At 38.4% G+C, this 7,419-nt stretch overlaps 1 pseudogene; it reads right to left on the bottom strand.

The window, feature by feature from the left end:
* Positions 1–3,914: 3,914 nt before the first annotated feature.
* LOC122212828 lies at positions 3,915–4,835 on the bottom strand (annotated as a pseudogene).
* Positions 4,836–7,419: the final 2,584 nt, after the last annotated feature.

Raw genomic sequence — 7,419 nt, 5'->3', positions numbered from 1 at the left:
AAGAAACGACAGCCAGGGATTTAACCAACACAGATACAAGCAAGACGTCTGAACCAGAATTTAGAATCACGATAATATGATTACTGGCTGGAGTCCAAAATAGACTACAGTCCCTTTGTGCAAGATAAAAAGAAGTAAAAAAATACCCAGAGTTAAATTAAAAAATGCTATAACTGAGCTGTGATCACGGATGGATGCACGGGCAGCAAGCATGGATTGAGGCAGAAAAGAGAATCAGCGATATAGACGACAAATTTACAGAGAATAAAAAAGCAGAGAAAAAGAGGGAGATTAAGGCAAAAAAGCACGATTTAAGAATTCGAGAAATCAGTGACTCATTAAAAAGTAACGACATCAGAATCACAGGGGTCCCAGAGGAGGAAGAGAGAGAAATAGGGGTAGAAGGGTTAAGTGAGCAAATCACAGCAGAAAACTTTGCTAACCTGGGGAAAGACCCAGACATCAAAATCCAGGAAGCACAGAGGACCCTCATTAGATTCAATAAAAACTGACCCTCAACAAGGCATATCATAGTCAAATTCACAAAACAGTCAGGCAAGGAGAGACTCATCAAAGCAGCAAGGGAAAAAAGTCCCTAAACTGTAAGGGAAGACAGAACAGGTTTGCAGCAGACCTATCCACAGAAACTTGGCAGGCCAGAAAGGAGTGGCAGGATATTTTAATGTGCTGAATCAGAAAAATAGACAGCCAAGAATTCTTTATCCAGCAAGATGGTCATTCAAAATAAAAGGAAAGATAAAGATTCCCAGACAAACAAAAATTAAAGGAGTTTGTGTCCACTAAACCAGCCCTGCAAAAAATTTTAAGGGGGACTCTCCGAGGGGAGAAAAGATGAAAAAAAAATGTATGTATACACACACACATACATATATACATACACACACACATATATGTATACATATATACAAATATATATACACACGCACACACACATGTATATGCACACACACACACATGCATACATACATACATACCAAAATCAAGAAAGAAAGAACCAGAGGAGATCACCAGAAACTCCAATTCTACAAGCTTTATAATGGCAATAAATTAGTATCTGTCAGTACTCACTCTAAATGTCAATGTACTCAATGCTCCCATCAAAAGACATACGGTAACAGAATGGGTAAGAAAACAATTACCATCTATATGCTGTTTACAAGAGACACACTTGAGACCTAAAGACACCTTTAGATTGAAAAGGGGATGGGGAACCATCTATCGTGCTAATGGTCAAGAAAAGAAAGCCAGAATAGCCACACTTCTATCAGGCAATCTAGACTTTAAAATAAATAATGTATCGAGAGATGAAGAAAAGGCATTATGTCATAACCAAGGGGTCTACCCACCAGGAAGACCTAACAATTGTAAACATTGATGCGCCAAATGAGGCAGCACCCAAATATTTAATTCAATTAATCACAAACATAAAGAAACTCATTGATAGTAATACCGTTATAGTAGGAGACTTCAACACCCCAATCACAGCAATGGACAGATCGTCTAATCAAAATATCAAGGAGGACACAATGGCTTTGAATGACACACTGGACCAGATGGACTTCACAGATATATTCAGAACATTTCATCCTACAGCAATAGAATATACATTCTTCACAGGTGCACATGGAACGTTCTCCAGAATTGACCATACACTGGGACACAAATCAGCCCTAAGTAAGTACAAAAGTATAGAGATCACACCGTGCATATTTTCAGACCACAACACTATGAAACTCAAAATCAACCACAAGAAAAAAAAACATTGGAAAGGTAACAAATACTTGGAGACTGAAGAACATCCTACTAAAGAATGAATGCGCTAACCCAGCAGTTAAGAAGGAAATTAAAAAGCATATCGAAGTCAATGAAAATGATAATACCACATCCCAAAACCTCTGAGATGCAACAAAGGAGGTCATAAGAGGAAAGTACACAGCAATCCAGGCCTTCCTAAAGAAGGAAGAAAGATCGCAGAGACACAACCTAACCTTACGCCTTATGGAGCTGGAAAAAGAACAGCAAATAAAACCCAAAACCAGCAGAAGACAGGAAATAATAAAGATCAGAGCAGAAATTAATGTTATCGAAAACAACCAACCAACCAACCAACCAACCAACCAACCAACCAAACAGTAGAACAGAACAATGAAACCAGAAGCTTCTTCTTTGAAAGAATTAACAAAATTGATAAACTAGAGTGATTGATCAAGAAGAAAAAGAAAAGGACCCAAATAAATAAAATCAAGAATGAAAGAAGAGTGATCACAACAAACACAGCAGAAATAAAAACCATAATAAGCGAACATTACGAGCAATTATATGCCAATAAAAGGGGCAATCTGGAAGAAGTGGACATATTCCTAGAAACGTGTACACTACCAAAACTGAAACAGGAAGAAATAGAAAATTTGAACACACCCATTACCAGTAAGGAAATCGAATTAGTAATCAAAAATCTGCCAAAACACAAGAGTCCAGAGCCAGATGGCTTTCCAGGGGAATTCTACCAAACATTTAAGGAAGACTGAACACCTATTCTCTTGAAGCTGTTCCAAAACATAGAAATGGAAGGAAAACTTCCAAACTCTTTCTATGAAGTCAGCATTACCTTGATTCCAAAACCAGAGACCCTACTAAAAAGGAGAACTATAGACCAATTTCCCTGATGAACATGGATGTCAAAATCCTCAACAAGGTATTAACCAACAATACATGAAAAAATACATTAAATACACTAAAACAATACATTAAAAAAATTATGAACATGGATGCAAAATCCTCAACAAGATAGTAGGCAACTGGATTCAACAATACATTAAGAAAGTTATTTACCATGACCAAGTGGGATTTATACCGGGGATTACAGGGCTGGTTCAATATCCACAACACAACATGATTCACCATATCAATAAAAGAAAGGACAAGAATAATACGATCCTCTCAATAAATGCAGAGAAAGCATTTGACAAAATACAGCATCCTTTCTTGATAAAAACCCTCAAGAAAGTAGGGATAGAAGGAGCATACCTCGAAATCATAAAAGCCATATATGAATGACCCAATGCTAATATCATCCTCAATGGGGAAAAATTGAGAGAATGGGGAAAAAATTCCTGACCCTAAGGTCAGGAACAAGACAGGGATGTCCTTTCTCACCACTGTCACTCGACATAGTATTGGAAGTCTTAGCCTCTGCCATCAGACAACACAAAGAAATAAAAGGCTTCCAAATCAGCCAGGAGGAGGTCAAACATTCACTCTTCACAGATGACATGATACTCTACATGGAACACCCAAAAGATTCCACCAAAAACTACAAGAATTAATTCATGAATTCAACAAAGTTGCAGGATATAAACTCAACGCACAGAAATCAACTGCATTCCTATACACCAACAGTGAAGCGACAGAAATACAAATCAAGGAATTGATCCCCTCTTCAGTTGCACCAAAAACCCATAAAATACCTAGAAATACATCTAACCAAAGAGGTAGAAAATCTATACACTGAAAACAATAGAAAGCTTATGAGACAAATTGCAGAAGACACAAAAAAAAAAAAATGGAAAAAGATTCCATGCTCCATAGGAAGAACAAATATTGTTAAAATGTCAATACTACCTAAAGCAATCTACATATTCAATGCAATCTCTATCAAAATAACACCAGCGTTCTTCACGGAGCTAGAACAAACAATCCTAAAATTTGTATGGAACCAGAAAATACCCTGAATGGCCAAAGCAATCTTGAAAAAGAAAACCAAAGCAGGAGGCCTCACAATCCCAGACTTCAGGCTATACTAAAAGCTCTAATCATCAAGACAGTATGGCACTGGCACAAGAACAGACACTCAGATCAACAGAACAGAAGAGAGAACCCAGACATGGACCCACAGACGTATCACCAACTCCAGGATATTAGTTCCAGTCTTTTGAACTCATTATCTAGGGCAGCTTTGTCCTGTGGCTGTGTGGAGTGTGAAATGAAAGGCTGCTCTAGTAATGGCAAATACTTTAGGTATGGTATCTATCAAACTTAATTCTCACAGAAACATTGCTAAACTTTCAACTTTGCAGTTTGCAGACTGCTGGTGGACAAGTTATGGTGGAGAACTGATTTACTGTTGGTGCAAGTAGGTATATTTCTTCTAACTTTGAGGCTAACAGCATAGAAGTGTGCCCAGAAGGTGAAGATTTCCTGCACAAAGACACTGATGAAAGAAATCTATCAATGTAGTTCACAGCCAAATGCAGGGTCTCATTCTGTGCTTTGTACTATTCTCCTATTTAAACCAGTCCACAAGCACAGAAAACTGTTTATTAGGTCTTACAGATTTCTCCATGTAACCCACTTGAGGCCTGCATTTAAAAAAAAAAGTTAACACTGAATTCATTTTTGAGATACAGAGAGACAGAGCACAGGTGCAGGAGGGGCAGAGAGAGAGGGAGACACAGAATCCGAAGTAGGCTCCAGGCTCTGCTCTGTCAGGACAGAGACCTAAGCGGGTCTCGAACTAATGAACTGCAAGATTATGACCTGAGCCCAAAGTGGACACTTAACGCTTCACTGACAGAGCCACCCAGGTGCCCCTTTAGGTTTACATTTAATCTCCATTTCCCTAAGGTATGTGTCAATATCCTCATGATAATCCAGGACTTCTTTAACATTCATTGGGTTTCCATCTTCTAGTACAATTGATATGTCCGTAATGCGTGGTGACTCAAAACTACTATCCGTTGGATAATCAAGAGATACCAGTGGTTCTCTTGGTCTAGGTAAAGTAAAAGCTAAATTGAAAGCCAGCACATTTTCATGATTTTTTTTTTTTTTTTTAAGATTCATCTGGCCTTTTTCAGTCTATTCTTGTGTTTTATCCGCCTGGTAAATGGAGGATGCTTACTGTTTGCTTCCCAGGGAGGTACAGCAGCATGTTCATCATGCATAGGAAGATCCTTAAGAGGCGCAATCTGTTGTGTCTTGGGCCTTTGCTGTGACACCGCAAAGCATGGTTCCTGGCCTTCAGTACAGCCACGCCTTCCCAAGTTTATTGAGCAGGCACCACCTTCTCTTGGTTGATGTTCTTCTGGTCCTCTTGGATTGCCATGTGCTACAGTTATCAGCAGCCCCTCTGGTTCTAGGCCTGGGCATGGAGCTGCCCAACATCACAGCTTCTGGGATCTTGGTGGGATAAGTCTGTGGCGCAAAGCAGTGTGTACTCTTTCCCAGGCCAAGAAACACTCCAGCCACATCCAGCTGCCCCATCTCTAGGCAGCTTGCCCGCTAAGGATATCGCAGTACCAAGGAAGTTGCAAAAGGCATATGCAAGCAGTGTGCAGGGATAAAGATGCTTCCAAGACGCAGCAAGCAGCCCACTGGAGTGGCAGCTGGCTGTTCCTGCAGTTCAGGTAGTTAATACACCAAATAACTCAATAAGGCATTTTCAGAGACACTTGCCATATCTTCTGCACTGTAACTACATCTATACTGAAAATAGTTAACAAGTTAAAATGCAAGCATCAAAATATTTAGAGTGCACTGTTTAGCTCATACAGGATTCCTATTCCTAAAAGGTTCCGCAGGTGGATGGTACTGATGGCTCCAAATATTGTGAATGAAATTACTGCCACTGAAATGTATGCTTAAAAGTAGTTAAAACGGTGAAGTTTAAGTTATGTATATTTATCAAAAGAGGAAACTTACAATCGGAAGTAATGGTATTTCACTGTTGGCTTATAAATGTATACTTCCTATATCTCTCAGACATAATTTTAGATTAATAAAACAAGGCTGCATCTTGTAGACTTTCTGGTTTGGAAAACAATTTTCTTCAGAATGTTGAAAGATTGTGCTCATTTCAGCAGCACATATCCTAGAATCTTGAAAGACTTTTATCTTTTAATTTTTGCCATTATTGTGGCCTCTGTGTAGATGAACTCATGGGATGGGTGTTTTGTTTTGTTTTGTTGTTTTGTTTTGTTTTGTTTTGTTTTCTCTGGATCCAACCATTTCTCTGAACCTTCACTTTGCAGTAAATTGTACCCTAAATATCTTCAGTCAGTATTTAGTGAATACTGAAGGTAGGGGAAGATATGGGACTTCATTTTAGCTAGAAAAAGTTACTAAAAATGCATTTATTTAATATAAATGTGAGGATCTACATAAGACTGCACATAATTACAAATGCTTCAACTGAAAGCCTGAGATACAATGGACCTATAACATTTCTAAGGAGAAATTTAATTTTAAATAAGGAAATCCTATAAATAAGCCAAGATTTGTAAGAATATTTGTATTAAGATGATCCAGAAATCACCCCTAGTTCGTAACTTCTCGGGGATACCTAATGTTCTAATGGGTGATTTGTCTTCTGAAATGTCTGCCTAACATCCATGTTAGAATCAGTCTTCGTTCCCTGACCATCAGCTTAATTATTGCGAGGACTGCAAGCCCAGAAGAGATGTAGGTATGAAAGGATACAGATAATGTACACGATGGTTAACCCATAAATAGGCATCCGTGAAGTTTACTACTATCTGGAATCCTAATAAACAAGAATTTTTCTTTCCACTAATAAGCAAGAGTTCACAAATTTTCTCCAATCCAATATATGTCCATCTGTCCATTCAGCAGTGAAAAAACTAAAACATTTCCTCATTCTTACTGAGAATCCTCTCCTTAATTCAGGTGTTTCACAAACTATGTGGAAAGCCTTGTAGATATGCACATTTTTCTGTTACCACAGAAACAATAATCTATTTAGTAAGTCAAACAAACAAACAAACAAACAAACAAACAAACAAAACCCACTGGTTTTCAAGGACAAACACCTGTTATACCTGTAGAAACCCATCCCAAAGATGTTTCCTAGAAGAGTGAAAATGTCCGTAAGTCATATGGGGGGCTTACAGTATCACTCTATTCTAAGACCAAGATTAGAAACACAATTATTTTAATTTTATCTAATTCCATTCTATTATTGTGCAGTAAAGGATATCTCTTGCTTAAAGAAAAGTCTGGCCTTTATACAGCTTCTGGAAGGTAATCAGTAAACTCTCTGAATACCACGCAGGATAAAATTTTATTTACTGGGGGGCAATGGGCCATGCTACACAGTTCATGGTAAAATGTGACTCATGGTGGGGGGTTTGGGCCAGGAAATACCAGCCTGATCTCTGAAGGGACTGGACACTAAGATCAGTCATGCTGAAAGTCAACCATGTGATGTGAGTTTCCCTACTTGGCAACACTATATGCATGCTTTCAATCACAATTTCTAGGAGAGTTAAGCTCTGTCCGTACAACCCTAGTGGGAGAAGACCACTGAAAGTTCATGCCTGGACTTTGTTCTATGATCCTCTTCTCTTTGATGATTTCAACTTACATGTTTCATCATTATCT

The sequence above is a fragment of the Panthera leo genome, assembly GCF_018350215.1.
Source record: "Panthera leo isolate Ple1 chromosome Y unlocalized genomic scaffold, P.leo_Ple1_pat1.1 chrY_random_Un_scaffold_79, whole genome shotgun sequence".
Classification (NCBI taxonomy): domain Eukaryota; kingdom Metazoa; phylum Chordata; class Mammalia; order Carnivora; family Felidae; genus Panthera; species Panthera leo.
This window is presented reverse-complemented; position numbering and strand designations above follow the sequence as displayed.